This window comes from Hylobates moloch, unplaced genomic scaffold (genome assembly GCF_009828535.3).
Source record: "Hylobates moloch isolate HMO894 unplaced genomic scaffold, HMol_V3 SCAFFOLD_21, whole genome shotgun sequence".
Lineage (NCBI taxonomy): Eukaryota > Metazoa > Chordata > Mammalia > Primates > Hylobatidae > Hylobates > Hylobates moloch.
Window position 1 is genome coordinate 11,735,415 of NW_026652296.1, and position 16,744 is coordinate 11,752,158.

The 16,744-nt window shown below is 48.0% G+C and overlaps 1 protein-coding gene and 1 long non-coding RNA gene across 3 annotated transcripts in view; one reads left to right on the top strand and one right to left on the bottom strand.

Moving 5' to 3' along the window:
* CSE1L (chromosome segregation 1 like) overlaps window positions 1-7,094 on the bottom strand; it is a 50,956-nt gene extending 43,862 nt beyond the window's left edge. The window contains exons 1-2 of one of the 2 annotated variants that reach the window (XM_058432909.1): window positions 6,972-7,080; window positions 5,728-5,851 (exon numbers count right to left, since the gene is read on the bottom strand). The gene's annotated coding sequence lies outside the window, so the exon portion shown is untranslated. Of the gene's footprint in view, window positions 1-5,727; window positions 5,852-6,971 lie in introns of both variants that reach the window. The other variant, XM_032142283.2, reaches the window with a different exon arrangement.
* Window positions 7,095-7,256: 162 nt separating this feature from the next.
* On the top strand, window positions 7,257-14,705 carry LOC116460936 (uncharacterized). Its single transcript, XR_004245954.2, has 3 exons — window positions 7,257-7,535; window positions 10,361-10,583; window positions 13,399-14,705. It is a non-coding gene; the product is annotated as an uncharacterized LOC116460936 (long non-coding RNA).
* Window positions 14,706-16,744: the final 2,039 nt, after the last annotated feature.

Below are 16,744 nucleotides of genomic sequence, written 5' to 3' on the forward strand. Positions count from 1 at the left end.
TCTTTTTTTTTTTTTTTTTTGAGAGGGAGTCTCGCTCTGTTGCCCAGGCTGGAGTGCAGTGGCGCGATCTCGGCTCACTGCAAGCTCCGCCTCCCGGGTTCACGCCATTCTCCTGCCTCAGCCTCTCCAAGTAGCTGGGACTACAGGCGCCCGCCACCACGCCCGGCTAATTTTTTTGTATTTTTAGTAGAGACAGGGTTTCACCGTGGTCTCGATCTCCTGACCTCGTGATCCACCCGCCTCGGCCTCCCAAAGTGCTGGGATTACAAGCGTGAGCCACCGCGCCCGGCCGTCTTTTTTTTTTTTTTTTTAAAGAGACAGGGGGTCTCAATGTATTGTCCAGATTGTATTCTAACTCCTGAGCTCAAGCAATCCTCCTGCCTCAGCCTCTGGAATAGCTGGGACTAAAGGCATATGCCACCACACAGGGCTTATTTTCTTGACTTTTAAAAATACACTTCTTAATAAATTTGCATTTCACTTTCTTCATTATGTTTCTCTAGCATTTGTATATTTCTCAACTGAAACTCCTTAGATTCCTCATAATTACTTGTATTAAACACCCAAACTCCTGGCCAGGTGCGGTGGCTGACACCTGTTAGCCCAGCACTTTGGGAGGCCAAGGCAGATGGATTGCTTTAGCCGGCTTGAGACCAGCCTGGGCTAACACAGCAAGACCCTGTCTCTACTAAAAATACAAAAAATTAGCCAGGTGTGGTGGCACACACCTGTAGATCCAGCAAGTTGAGACTGCTGTCAGTTGTGATCAGGCCACTGTACTACACACTGGGCAATGGGAGTGAGACCCTATCTCCAAAACAACCACCACCACCACCACCAACACCAAATCCCTTACCACGGGCAGAGTCTAAGCAATCTGGCATCTATTGACCTCATCTCCTACCTCCTCCTGGCTCTTGCTACATTCCAGGCACAAAAGCCTTCTGTTCTACAAACTGGCCACAAGAGTTCTCCCTGACCATAATAATGCTCATCCTCTAATTTGATAATGGACACCATTCAGCACTCAGCCCACTGTCAACTCTTCAAAAAGGCCTTCTACGATTACCATCTACATCATCCTTGTTTTAGCAATTACCCTCATTTGAAATCATCTTCAACTTCTTTGTCGTCTCATACACACACTAGACTGCAAGCTCCTGAGGGCAGGGACTTTTGTCTGTATGCTCAGGCCTTCACCATTACCTGGCACACAGTACATATTTAGTAAGCATTTGTTGTATGAACTAAAGGATAAGTCACGACATGTCAGTCACCCAGCAAAACATGAGTTTCCAGTCAAGACTGGAGACTATCCCTTCAGATCAATCATTAGCAGCCCCAACATAATGTGGGAACTCAGTTGCATGAATGTCAGATGAACAAATGACCAACTTAACTGCCACAACTAAATCTGTCTATTCAAAAGCACTTCAAGAAAGTGAATTTTTAGATTTGTTCTGGCCTGGCAGAATGGCTCATGCCTGTAATCCCAGCGCTTTGGAAGGCCGAGGCAGAAGGATCACTTGAGGCTAGGATTTCAAGACCAGCGTGGGCAACATAGTGAGACCCTGTCTTTACAATAAATAAAAAAAATTAGCCAGGCATGGTGGCGAGCACTTGTGGTCTCAGCTGCTCTGGAGGCTGAGGCAGAAGGACTGGTTAAGCCCAGAATTTTAAGGCTGCAGTGAGCTATGATCATGCCATTGCATTCTAATCTGGGCAACAGAGTGAGACTCTGTCTCTGAAAAAAGATAAGATTTATCCTGTATTACCTGTTCAAACATGCCAGTGATTTTACTTTTGTTTCAGGGTTCTGTACTTACTGTTCCCTCTGCCTGCAGAGCTCTGCCCATGGAAAGCTACAAGGTTCGCACTGCCCACTTCATTCTCATTCAGGACTCTTGTTTTTTTTTGGAGACAGGGGTCTTTGCTCTGTCACCCAGGCTGGAGTGCAGTGGCGTGATCTCAGCTCACTGCAGCCCCTGCCTCCAAGGTTCAAGCAATTCTGCCTCAACCTCCCAAGTAGCTGGGACTACAGGTGTGTGCCACCACGCCCAGCTGAGTTTTGTACTTATAGTAGAGATGTGGCTTCACCGTGTTGGCCAGGCTAATCTCAAACTCTTGACCTCAGGTGATCTTCCCACCTCAGCCTCCCAAAGTGCTGGGATTACAGGCATGAGCCACCGTGCCCTGCCTGGAAGGACTCTTCAAATGTCATCTTTTTTCAGAGATGCTTTGCTGCACCATCCTATCTAAAAGAGCATTCACCTCAGTTACTCTCCATGCCCTTACTCTACTATTTTCCAAGTAAATTTTATCAGGCATATTAATTTCTTTTGTCATTTACTGTGCTTCTCTCTGCACTAGATTGTAAACTCCATTGCCAGTAGGGACTTTATGGTTTGTTCACTGCTCTCTCCCCAGAACCTTACAATAGTGATGAGCACCCATTATATATTTGTTGTACTATTTTAAAAAGCTAGATACCTTTGATGTTTCCATCAAAAATATTATTCTTCATCTTTATTTTGGTTGGTTGACTGTGTCAAACAGAAAGAGGTGGACACAACCTTTTAGATTCTAAAACCACAACAGGCTGAGCAAGGTGGCTCACTTCTGTAATCCCAGCACTTTGGAAGGCGGAGATGGGACGATTGCTTGACCCCAAGGGACCATTCAAGACCAGACTTGGCAACAATAGTGAGATCCTGTCTCTACAAAAAATTTTAAAAATTAGCTGGGCTCAGGCCGGGCGCAGTGGCTCATGTCTGTAATACCAGCACTTTGGGAGGCCGAGGCGGGCGGATCACCTGAGGTCAGGAGTTCGAGACCAGCCTGACCAATGTGATGAAACCCTGTCTCTACTAAAAATACAAAAAAAAAAAAAATTAGCCGGGCGTGGTGGCATGCGCCTGTAATCCCAGCGACTCAGGAGGCTGAGACAGGAGAATTGCTTGAACCCAGGAGGCAGAGGTTTCAATGAGCCAAGATTGCACCATTGCACTCTAGCTCTAGCCTGGGCAACAAAAGTGAAACTCCATCTCAAAAAAAAAAAAAAAAAAAAAAAAAAAAAAAATTAGCTGAGCTTGGTGATACCCTCCTGTGGTCTAGCTACTAGGGAAGTTGAGGCAGGAGGATTGCTTGAGCCCGGGAGGTCTAGGCTGCAATAAGCTGAGGTCTTGCCACTGCAGTCCAGTCTGGGTGACTGAATGAAACCCTGTCTCCAAAAATAAAATAAAATAAAATAAAAATAAATAAAACCACATAATAGAATGAAACCTAAAATGATGAAGTTGAGGTGCTAGGGTAGGACTATTTTTAAGTTTAAAAAAAAGTAAGGGGTTATATAAATATGCATGTTATAATCCCTCAAAGTTAAAATACTACATAGATCCCAGAATCTTAATATTCTTTTTTGAGACAGGGTCTGGGTCTGTTACCTAGGCTGGAGAAATGCAGTGATGTAATTCTGGCCCACTGAAACCTCTGCCTCCTGGGCTCAAGCCATCCTCCTACTTCAACCTCCCAAGTAGCTGGGACTACAGGCACACACCACCACACCTCGCTAATTTTTGTATTGTTTCTATAGATGGGGTTCCCATGTTGCCCAGGCTGGTATGGAACTCCTGAGCTCAAGTGATCCGCCCACTTTGGCCTTCCAAAGTTTATTCTTTGGGAATATTCTTTAAGGAACTATTTGTCAACAAATCCTTTTTATATCGCCTTACTGATATAGTCTATAAAACCGAATTCTAAGCTTATACTTGATTTGAGAATATAAGAGAAATCAGGGACTTTTAGAGAACATTTTACAGGTATTCATAATTATCAACAAGATCAAGCTCTAATTATCTTATGCGACCACAAGTAAAGTTACTTTGACACTCTGAAATATTAGCAATATATAAATGCAAAAAGTGCTACTGATCTAAAAATGACTCAACCTAGAAACAAAAAATTCATTTTGGCCAGGTAGGGGACTCATGCCTGTAATCCCAGCTCTTTGGGAGGCCAAGGTAAACAGACTGGTTGAGTCCAGGAGTTTGAGACCAACCTGGGCAACATGGTGAAACCCTATCTCTACAAAAAAATATATAAAAATTAGTTGAGTGTGGTGGTGCACGCCTGTAGTCCTAGCTACTCGGGAGGCTGAGGTAGGAGGATAGACTGAGCCCAGGTCAGCCCAGGCAACACAGTGAGATGGTGTCTCAAAAAAAAAAAAAAAAAAAAAAAGGGAGGGAGAAGAGAAGAATTCATTTTTATCACCTTTAAATGAGGGGGTGATACTTTTCTTTCTCCACGTAACTATCTTTGGAAATCTCTACCAATACACAATTAAAAAATTTAAAGAAGCATCACAATAAATCAGTTAAGACAGACATCTAAATTTCCAAGTTCTTCTTGTTGAATGAATAGGCAGACCTAAGTCTAGCATCTTCCCACAAGCCTTCAGTTACAGGTGGAGATTTCTGGAATAAAAGCTTTACTTTCCAAAGCCATCTCACAGACATCTGTAACATAAGCTGACCCAAGATGTCTGCCTTTTTCTTAGGTATGTCCTCAACACATTAGAGAACCATTCCCGAGGCCTTACATTTGGGAAGAGGGAAAGAGATCCAATGAATGAAAACTATCTGGCACCCACATATGAAGAATATATCCCAACACCTCAACTTACCCTCTGCTTTCTAACCATAGGAATATACCACTTAGAATCAAATCCAAACTCCTTACATTGCCTACAAAGCCTTCCATAATCCAGGTCCTGGATACTTCTCCCTTCTTCACATAACACTCTAGGAACCTAAGATATTCCTCAAATATTTCAATATTCCAAGCCGGTTCCTGTCCTTGAGCCTTCTATTCCCTCTACCTGGAATGTTCTGCCCCTCACCTTTTAATGGCTGGTCTCTATCCAAATGTCACCTCCTCAGAAAAGCCTTCTTCACCTGTCACATAATTCTGTCACTATCTGAAATTATCTAATGTTTTTTCTTTCGCCCACGAGAATACATGGTCCTCAAGGGAAGGGACCTTGTCCATTTTTGTTTTTTCACTATATTCCCAGAGATTAAGTGGATGCTCAATAAAGTTATTAAATGAATAAAGAAACAAATTAATTCCAAAACTAGAGCATTGCTCTTACATCCATCCAATCCTGTCCCAGACCCCAACCAGCAGAAGTAATCAGAAGGGGAGAGAGACTTCCCTTGCACTGATGGTAAGAAGTGAAAGATAAAGGGTTGTAGGAGGGGAGAGACTAGGTCCATTAGGATCCTCTGAAAGCATGCCAAAAAAAAAAAAAAGAGAGAGACACACACAAAGAAAGGCCAAAGATCTGACTATGTGGGCCCAAGGTGAAGACAAAAAGGGCAATTGGTGGAATCCAAGACTAAAGGGTCCCCTTCTGTGCCTCCAAGGAAGAATAATACTTGGGCATCTACCATGTGGCAAGCACAGGTGGGATGGCACCCACCAGAGAGAGAGAAGACAGACAAGGTCCTTGCTCTCAAAGAGCTTACATTCTAGCAGTTGAGAAAGGTAACAAACAAGTAAGCAATAAGTAATTGTTAGTAAATGCTATGAAGTAACTAAAACCAGGTGATGTTGATGGAGAGCCATGGAAGAAAGGTCCTAGAGAGGTTGATTAGGCAGCCTGACCAACGTGGGGAAACCCCATCTCTAACAAAAATACAAAAATTCGCCGGGTGTGGTGGCGCGTACCTGTAGTCTCAGCTATTCAGGAGGCTGAGGCAGGAGAATCGCTTGAATCCGGGAGGCGGAGGTTGCAGTGAGTTGAGATCGCGCCACTGCACTCCAGCCTGGGAAGCAGAGCGAGACTCTCTCTCTCAAAAAAAAAAAAAAAGAAGAGGTTGGTTAGGGGAGGCCTACGGTGAGGGAAACTTGGGAGAGGGGGCCTGCCTTGCAAAAATGATGTTGGTAATTTCCCAGCAAACAAAAGGCACGTGCAAATAATTTTAAATCGGAATAAGCCTGGAATATGGAAGAAACAGAAAGCCACAATGGCTGAGGAAAAAGATGGGTGGGAGAGATGAATAAACAACCGTCAGCTCCCAGGGAACCTTTGTAAACCACGGTAAATAACTCAGCGCATCCTCAAAGCCACTTTACGAGGTAGATTCTGTTATTAACCCCATTTTGCAGCTAAGGAAATGGAGGCTCAGTGAGATGAGGTGACCAGCCTCAAGTTACGCCCCTGAAAAGAGGCTACGTCTGGAATGAACCCAGGCGATCTAATTCCAAAGTCTATGCTCCGAACCACCACAGCACAGCGTTTCTCCCAAAATGAGGAAACCCCCCAGTTACAGGGGATTTCTATGTCCCGGGTGTACCGACTAGAATTCTCACAAACAATTCAGCAAAGTGAGATCACGAAGCCCGTTTTACAGTCAGGGATTCAAGTACAGAGGTTAGAGAAGGGTGAGTTCGGGGGCTTCACTAGAGTTAGGGCAAGGGGCGATCGAGCGGCAGCCGCAGCTCCACGCGCCCGCAGTCCCCGCCCGGGCAGGCCTCGCCGCCGCACACCCAGCTCGCGCGGCTAGCAGCCCCCGTCGCAGAGAATGGACACGCGAGCGCGACCAATAAGGAGCGGCCTTCCCGAGCGGAGAGGAGGCGGCGCAGCCAATCAGCGCCGTGATGGAGAGGAAAGGGCGGGCAATCCGCAGGCTCGCGTTAGGCCGCGCCTCAGTTGCCCTGACCCCTCACAGGCCCTGGGGCCGCCAAGCCTAGGCCAGAGACCTCGGATGCCGCGAGGCGCGGCAAGCACTGCCTAGGGAAGACGAAGACCTTGCCTGAGCGCACCGCCCGAGCCCCGGGCCCACATTCCGCTCTTGCCTAGAGGCGCGGTTCTCACTCCCTAGCGCTCGTTAGTACCGGGAGCGCCTCATCCCTTCCTCAGCTGGGCCCCAAGAGCCACTCTGGTAGGCCGTGCACGCCCCGCGCCTCACCTCGTGGGGATACAGAAACGGAGGAGGGAACCCCAGCCGCGGACCGTAGCTGGCACTACCCGCTCCTGCCGCCGCTCCGCCTCACATTCAAACCCCGGCAAAATGGCGCGACAGCGAGCCTGAGGCCAGAGCGCATGCGCGAGCGGCCTGCTGCAGGGGGCGGGGCCAGGAATGCTCTGGCCTCACCCAAGTTCGAAGGGCCAATCCGGGCCTCGCACTGTTTCTGCGCTGATGTCACAAGTGACAATGCTCTTTGGCTCTGACCATGCCAGCAGGCTTCACGGTTCCCGTTTTCTAAAGAGGAACACAGATTCAGCGAGCGGCTGCTGGCTTGTGACCTATTTTGATGTCAGGGCTTGGCACGTAGGAGGTGTTCAATGTTGATCGATCCAAGGTCATGCACATAGGGTCTAAGACGGAAGAGAACTTCCTGCCCCTCTTGGAGCTTCTATTTTAGAGGGAGACACGGCCAGACAGGTCTCGAACTCCTGGCCTCAAGTGATCCGCACACCTTGGCCTTCCAAAATGCTGGGATTCCAGGCGTGAGCCACCGCGCCTGGCCTGGTATGTAAGTTTGGGTACTCTTATTACAGCCCACAAACCATATGGGATCTGGCCCCTGCCAGCCTGCCTGCCCTCATCACCTTCCGCTTCCCTCCTCTCTTCACTCTCACTCAGCTCCTCCACCCCGCCTTCTTCCTATTCCTCTAAGCTCCAAGCTTATTTCCACTTTAGAGCATTTATACTTGCTGTTCCCTGTGCTGGGATGTTCTAGATTCCTGAATGACTGGCTCCTTCTTTACATTTAGGTTCCAGCTCAAATGTCACCTCCACAAAGAGGCCTATCTGAAATTGCCCACTCACCACCACCCAGCACACAAATTAGGGTTGCCAGATTTAGCAAATAAAATGCAGGCTGCCCAGGTCAATGTAAATTTTAGAAAAAAATTTATAATTTTCTAGTATAAATACTGTATAGGACATATTTATACTTAAAAATCATGCATTGCTTATCTGAAATTTACATTGAACTGGGTGCCCAGTATTTGATCTGGTAACCCTGTTTCCATGGGTCACAAGCCAGCAGCCGCTTGCTGAATCTGTGTTCCTCATTATGGTATTTATCACTCTTCAACTAATTGTCTCTTCTTTGTTTATTTTGTTCTTCCTTCCGCCTCTGCCCTCCTAAACCCCTGCCCTCCTCCCCGCATCCATAACCTAAGGGATTCTATAAAGCAAGGGCTTTTCTTTTTTTTTTTTTTTTTTTAAGACAGTCTTGCTCTGTCACCCAGGCTGGAGGGCTGGGTGCAGTGGCGCTATCATGGCTCACTGCAACCTCTGCCTCCCAGGTTCAAGCGATTCTCCTGACTCAGCCTCCCCAAGTAGCTGGGACTACAGGTGCCTGCCACCATGCCCCGCTAATTTTTGTATTTTTAGTAGACAGGGTTTCACCATATTGGCCAGGCTGGTCTTGAACTCCTGAACTTGTGATCCGCCAGCCTTGGCCTCCCAAAGTGCTGGGATTACAGGCATGAGCCACCGCGCCTGGCCAGGGCTTTTTTTTTTTTTTTTTTCTTTTAAGAGACAGGGTCTTGCTCTGTCACCCAGGCTGCAGTGCAATGGCACAATCATAGCTCATCGCAGCCTTGACCTCCTAGGCTAAAGCAATCCTCCCACCTCAGCCTCCTGAGTAGCTAGGACTACAGGTGCCTGCCACCACACCTGGCTAATTTTGAATTTTTTTTGTAGAGATGAGCTCTCACTGTGTTGCCCAGGCAAACTCCTGGCCTCAAGTGATCCTCCCACCTCAGCCTCCTAAAGCACTGGGATAGGGCTGGGCATGGTGGCTCACGCCTGTAATCCCAGTGATTTGGGAGACCGAGGCGGGCAGATCACCCGAGGTCAGGAGTTTGAGACCTGACCAACATGGAGAAACCCCGTCTCTACTAAAAATACAAAATTAGCCGGGCGTGGTGGTGCATGCCTGCAATCCCAGCTACTTGGGAGGCTGAGGCAGGAGAATCGTTTGAACCCAGGAGGCAGAGGTTGTGGTGAGCTGAGATCTCGCCATTGCACTCCAGCCTGGGCAACAAGAGCGAAACTCCATCTCAAAAAAAGTAAGTCCTGGGATTACAGGTGTGAGCCACCGCACTTAGCCCCGTATTGATGGTATTCACAGCTGTACCCCCAGCACTAGGCACACAGTAGCTGCTCAATAAATGTTTGTTGCATGTTGAATGAAATGCCGTATATAAATTAGTGAAGTCCACGGAGAAAGGTACATGAGTGAAAGACATTGGTGAGGCCGGGCGCGGTGGCTTACGCCTGTAATCCCAGCACTTTGGAAGGCTGAGGCAGGCAGATCATGAGGTCAGGAGATCGAGACCATCCTGGCCAACATGGTAAAACCCTGTCTCTACAAAAATACAAAAATTAGCCGGATGTGGTGGCATGCGCCTGTAGTCCCAGCTACTCAGGAGGCTGAGGCAGGAGAATCGCTTGAATCCGGGAGGCAGAGGCTGCAGTGAGCCGAGATCGAGCCACTGCACTCCAGCCTGGGTGACGGCGAGACTGTGTCTCAAAAAAAAAAAAATACATAAATAAAATAAAAATAAAAATAAACCGGCCGGGCGCGGTGGCTCACGCTTGTAATCCCAGCACTTTGGGAGGCCGAGACGGGCAGATCACGAGGTCAGGAGATTGAGACCACGGTGAAACCCCGTCTCTACTAAAAATACAAAAAATTAGCCGGGCGTGGTGGCGGGCGCCTGTAGTCCCAGCTACTCGGAGAGGTTGAGGCAGGAGAATGGCATGAACCCGGGAGGCGGAGCTTGCAGTGAGCCGAGATTGCGCCACTGCACTCCAGCCTGGGCGACAGAGTGAGACTCCGTCTCAAAAATAAATAAATAAATAAATAAATAAATAAACCATGATGGTCAGAAGACAGTGGAACATTTAAAAAAAAAAAGACATTGGTGAAAAAGATGTATTTTTACTATTGCAGCAATAGTACCAGTAATCACCAGTAATCGTCTTAATCGTTCTAATCTGCTTTTTTTTTTTTTTTTTTGAGACAGAGTCTCACACTGTTGCGCAGGCTGGAGTGCAGTGGTGTGATCTCGGCTCACTGCAAGCTCCACCTCCTGGGTTCACGCCATTCTCCTGCCTCAGCCTCTCGAGCAGCTGGGACTACAGGCGCCCACCACTATGCCCAGCTAATTTTTTGTATTCTTAGTAGAGACAGGGTTTCACCGTGTTAGCCAGGATGGTCTTGATCTCCTGACCTCATGATCTGCCCGCCTCGGCCTCCCAAAGTGCTGGGATTACAGGTGGGAGCCACCACGCCTGGCCCACTAATCTGCTTTAATATAATTAACATGTTCCTCTAGTCCTAGGGAGAATGAGCCTGGTGACTTTACCATTTTCCACCTCTAAGAGCCAATCGCAAAGGAGGCTGGCTGGCATCTTGTGTCTGTCTAGCATCTCTGCCAGTTTCTGTAGAAAACCCTCAAGCTGTGCCAAGATGATCGTCTGTGGACACAGCTCTTGGTGTCACGGGGTGTCTCCTCCTACTGCCTATCGCCCTTTGCAGCCACTGGAATAATCATGCAGGTGAGAGCCACAGAAAGGCTGAGTGTCCTCCACTCTGCATGGTTCATGGGTGACAGCTAAAGATTCCCTTGGGAATCCTCCCCACCCTAGCTCCACTACATGCACATACTCTTGGGGCTTGCTACAACTCTTAACAGACTGTGTTGGAAACCAAAGAAAACAATTCATCCACTTCAAGGAGCAGGAGACTAAGTACTCATTCATGTAGTTTCCTTTCTTTCTAAACCCTTATAAAACAATCTGTCTAGGTCAGGCGCGGTGGCTCACGCCTGTAATCCCAACACTTTGGGAGGACAGGATGGGTCACCCGAGGTCAAGAGTTCGAGACCAGTCTGGCCAACATGGTGAAACCCCATCTCTACTAAAAATACAAAAATTAGCTGGGTGTGGTGGTGGGCGCCTGTAATCCCAGCTACTTGGGAGGCTGAGGCAGGAGAATCACTTGAACCTGGGAGGTAGAGGTTGCAGTGAGCTGAGGTCGCGCCACTGCACTCCAGCCTGGGCGACAAAGCGAGATTCTGTACCCCTGTGCAAAAACAAAAAAAAAACCCCAATCTGTCTAATGTAAGGAAAGACATTCTGAAAAGACACATTGTCTATGGTGTGCTCCTTGAGGAAGATAACTTTACATTTTATTTGGATCCAGAAAGGCATGGACACATCTGGTTATGCTGGGAAAGAACAAGTCTTATGTCTCAATCTCGCTTTTAAAGCCCAACTGAGATGCAGAAGAGTGTTAACAGCTAACATTGAGAAGTATCTTATTGTTGTTTCTTATCTTTTTTAAAATGGAGGCACTTTAATTTTTTTTTTTTTTTGAGATGGAATCTCACTCTGTTGCCCAGGCTATACAGTGGTGCAATTTTGGCTCACTACAACCTCCGCCTCCCAGGTTCAAGCAATTCTCCTGCCTCAGCCTCCCAAGTAGCTGAGACTACAGGCACCCACTACCACACTCAGCTAATTTTTGTATTTTTTTTTTTTTTTGAGACGGAGTCTCGCTGTCGCCCAGGCTGGAGTGCAGTTGCGCGATCTCGGCTCACTGCAAGCTCCGCCTCCCGGGTTCACGCCATTCTCCTGCCTCAGCCTCTCCGAGTAGCTGGGACTACAGGCGCCCGCCACCACGCCCGGCTAATTTTTTGTATTTTTAGTAGAGACGGGGTTTCACCGTGGTCTCGATCTCCTGACCTCGTGATCCGCCCGCCTCGGCCTCCCAAAGTGCTGGGATTACAAGCGTGAGCCACCGCGCCCGGCCCTAATTTTTGTATTTTTAGTAGAGATGGTTTCACCATGTTGGCCAGGCTGGTCTTGACCTAGCCTCAGGTGATCTGCACGCCTCGGCCTCCCAAAATGCTGGGATTACAGGCATGAGCCACTGCACCTGGCCTATTTCTGTTTAAATATGTGTTTATATGTTATAAAAATCTACACGTTTGAGACTAGCCTGACCAACATGGTGAAACCCCATCTCTACTAAAAATATGAAAATTAGCCGGGCGTGGTAGTGCATGCCTGTAATCTCAGCTACTCAGGAGGCTGAGGCAGGAGAATTGCTTGAACCCAGGAGGCAGAGGTTGCAGTGAGCTGAGATTGTGCCATTGCACTCCAGCTGGGCAACAGAGCGAGACTCCATCTCAAAAAAACAAAAAAATCTACTCATACAAAATGGGAAATCTCCTTTATTAATTAGGATATAAGTTGTAGGTAATATATTATGTCCTCTATTTCCTTATTTTATATTTTTTAATTAAAAAAATTTAAATGTATATATTTAAATTTTTTCGTAGGGATTGGATCTTTCTGTGTTGCCCAGATTGGTCTCAAACCTCTGGGCTCAACTGTTCCACCCACCTTGGCCTCCCAAAATGCTGGGATTACAGTGGCTCACTGCAATCTCCGCCTCCCAGGTTCAAGCGATTCTCCTGCCTCAGCCTCCCAAATAGCTGGGATTACAGGCATGTGCCACCACACCCAGCTAACTTTTGTGCTTTTAGTAGAGATGGGGTTTCACCATGTTGGTCAGGCTGGTCTTGAACTCCTGAACTCAGGTGATCCACCTGCCTCCGCCTCCCAAAGTGCCGGAATTACAGGTGTGAGGCACCACGCCTGACCTAGAAGTGTATTTTTCATGCTTCTTGATGGGAAATTATATTTTTTCCATCTCTTGAAGTGGGATTTTTAGACCTGGGCAAGCCTGCAGACCTTTGCTGTGCCCTTGCTTTAGAGGGCTTCATCCTGGCCCTCCTCCAGCTGCTCCCTCCTGCCCGTGAGCCGAATGGGTGTGCACATCTAGAACACGTGCTACTCCCTTTGAGACCACACTGCAGTTGCACAGGGCCCTGGAATTCCCGACCCATAGGCCCCTGGCCTGTGGAGACCCTTGCCTGGGTCACTTCTTCAGAGGGTGGGCTGCACAGCAGCTTGTGAGCACTCCCATGCTGGAAGGGTGACTTGGGTCAGAAAGGGGTTTGCAAGGGGTTTGGACAGGACTGGGCTTCCATGCACACATGCAAAGCCTTATGGTGCAGGGTGAAGCCTGAGGTGGAGAGAGCAGGGTGCCGGTCTTGGGCCAGCCACCCAGTGCTGATGCTTTCTGGTGTGGAGCTCTGAGGAGCCTGAGAATTCCATCTTTGACCTGCTCTTCCAGATCTTTACAAAGGTACATTTATAAAGGAAGGAAGATAGAATGTCTTATTCAAAAGCTTTACATATAGTTTTTCAATGTTGACCCTCAGAGCATGTGAGCTGACATTTGTATTTCTGCCCTAGAGCCTGCAAATGTTAGTCCTGTGCTAAGTGTGTTCTCTGTCCACAGGAGCCAGGGCCCCCCATATTATCTACCGCTGTCCATCTGCTCTCCAGCACGTCACAGCAGCCCTTCCCCTGTGTGAGATTCCTCTCCAGGGCAAGACTGAAGGGAGCATCAAGGTTGCAGTGGAAGACATGAATTGGAAGTGGAGCTGGGCAGTTATTTATTTAAATAGAGACAAGGCTGAATGCAGTGGCTCACACCTGTAATCCCAGCACTTTAGGAGGCTGAGGTGGGTAGACCACCTGAGGTCAGGAGTTCGAGACCAGCCTGGTCAACATGGCGAAATCCCGTCTCTACTAAAACTACAAAAATTAGCTGGGCGCGGTGACACGCACCTGTAGTCCCAGCTACTCAGGAGGCTGAGGCACAAGAATTGCTTGAACCTGGGAGGCCAAGATTGCAGTGAGCCAAGATTGCACTACTGCACTCCAGCCTGGGCGACAGAGCCAGACTCCATCTCAAAAAAAATATAAATAAAAAGTAAATAAATAGAGACAAAGTCTCACTGTGTTGCCCAGGCTGGTCTCAAACTCCTGGGCTGAAGCAATCTGCCTGCCTTGGCCTCCCAGAGAGCTGGGGTTACAGGTGTGAGGCACGGTGCCAGGCTAGATCTGGGCAGTGTTTAGAAGGCGGGCTCTAGAGCCAGGCTGCAGGGCTTCAAATCCAGCTGAGTGTCCTAAGTCGTTTGTCAACCTCTCTGAGCCTGTACGTCTCTGTAAAAAGGAGGGATGCTGGTGATGATAATAGTACCTACTTTATGGGGGTTATTGTGCGAATTAATGGCTGAAGAATGGTTGAAATAGCAAGAGTCAAAAACATGATCAATATGGAAAGCCTAGCAGGAGAAAGTAATAAAGTTCATTGATGGGGAGATGGGGAGGGGGACAGATGGGGTCTCACCGTTTCTCAGGCTGGTCTCAACCTTCTGGCCTCAAGTGATCCTCCTGCCTTAGCCTCCGAGTGTTGGGATTATAGGCATGAGCCACTGTGCCCAGCCATTAAATTCTCCTTCTCTCCTCTTTCGGTGGAAGGGAAGGGAGAAGTGAGACTTTACCAGGAGTCCACGGAATGTGGCCCAATGGCCAAGGACAGAGTAACTTCCAGGACTCTCTCAGAGGGCAGCAGGAGCCTAGGGCTGCTTTCTGCCTATGACAGTTGTGCAGTAGAAGTGGGTCTTCAGAGGCTGGGCGCAGTGTCTCAGGCCTGTAATCCCAGCACCTTGGGAGGCAGAGGCGGGCAAATCACCTGAGGTCAGGAGTTTGAGACCAGCCTGGTCAACATGGTGAAAGCCAGTCTCTACTAAAAATACAAAAATTAGCCAAGTAATTTTTTTTTTCTTTTTTTGAGGAGTCTTGCTCTGTCGCCCAGGCTGGAGTGCAGTGGTGTGATCTCAGCTCACTGCAACCTCAGCCTCCCAGGTTCAAGTGATTCTTGTTCCTTCGCCTTCCAAGTAGCTGGGACTATGGGACTACAGGTGTGTGTCACCATGCCCAGCTAATTTTTATATTTTTAGTAGAGACAGGGTTTTGCCACGTTGGCCAGGCTGGTCACGAACTCTTGACCTCTAGTGATCTGCCCGCCTCAGCCTCCCAAAGTGCTGGGATTACAGATCTAAGCCACCACACCTGGCTCATGCCTGATAGTCTTGATTCACCATGGATAATCTGTCATTAGAAGAAATTCAAGGCCAAGTCCAGTGGCTCACACCTGTAAATGCCAGCACTTTAGGAGGCTGAGGTGGGAAGATCACTTGGGCCTAGGAGTTTGAGACCAGCTGGGGCAACGTAGCAAGACCCTGTCTCTACAATAAATTTAAAAAAATTAGCTGGGCATAGTGAGGTGTGCCTGTAGTCCCAGCTACTGGGGAGGCTGAGGCAGGAAGATTGCTTGAGCCCAGGAATTTGAGGCTGCAGTAAGCTATGATGGTGCCGGTGCCACTGCACTCCAGCCTGGGAGCCACAGCAAGATCCTGAATCAAAAAAGAATTCCTCTGAGGGTTCACCAAGTTGCTGACGAGTCTCTAGAAAGTACAAGGAGAATCCTGGGTTTAGCCATTGAGTCTCAGGATGCAGGAATCAAGATCATCACAATACTAGATAAACAAGGGGAACAACTCAACCACACAGAAGACATGGGCCACATAAATACAGACACGAGAGAGGCAGAGAAGACTTTAACAGAACTTAACAAATGCCGTGCCCTTCTTGTCTGTCCACATAATAGAACAAAGAACTTTGGATGGCTTGGGCACGAGAAATTGAGGCTGCAGTCAGCTGCAATGAGGCCACTCACCCCAGCCTGGGTGACAAAGCAAGATCATGCCTCTTAAAAAAAAATTGGAAACATTGCCAAAGACAGCCAAGAAGAAGGAAGCTGTAGAGGTGTTGTTTGTGGTTTTTGTGGTGGAGGGAGGGACAAGAGATAAGAGGTTGTTACCTCAGCAAAAACCTAGCTGGGCATGGTGGCACGTGCCTGTAATCCCAGCATTTTGGGAAGCTGAGGTGGAAAGATTGCTTGCTTTCTTGTTTTTTTTTGTTTTTGTTTTTTTTTTTTGAGACGGAGTCTTGCTCTGTCGCCCAGGCTGGAGTGCAGTGGCGCGATCTCGGCTCACTGCAAGCTCCGCCTCCCGGGTTCACGCCATTCTCCTGCCTCAGCCTCTCCGAGTAGCTGGGACTACAGGCGCCCGCCACCACGCCCGGCTAATTTTTCGTATTTTTAGTAGAGACGGGGTTTCACTGTGGTCTCGATCTCCTGACCTCGTGATCCACCCGCCTCGGCCTCCCAAAGTGCTGGGATTACAAGCGTGAGCCACTGCACCCGGCCGATTGCTTTCTTTCAACTGGGGTGTGGGATCACAGATTCTATGCACATCTATGAATCACTAAGACTTCAGAAGTTAAGCTCCCTTTAAGAAAACTCATTCTATTCTTTTTGGAGCAGAGGTTGCAGAATTGTGATCCCTAACAAAAATATTGTGTATAAAAGCTCCAAAACCAAGTATTAGCTTAAAGTGGCAATAACTACAACTTTATAACCAACTAAATCTTTACCGTGGCTATGCAACTTTTTGCTTTGTGGCCAGGTTTTTTTGGTTTTTGTTTTTTGAGACAGGCTGTCTGTCACCCAGGCTGAAGTGCAGTGACACAAACAAAGCTCACTGCAGCCTCGACCTCCTGGGCTCAAGCAATCCTCCCACCTCAGTCTCCTGGGTAGCTGAGACTACAGGCATGTGCCACCACACTTGCTATTATTATTATTTTGTAGAGATAGGGTCTCACTACATTCCCCAGACTGGTCTCAAACTCCTGGCTTCTAGCAATCCTCCCATCATGCCAGACCCTAGACTTAA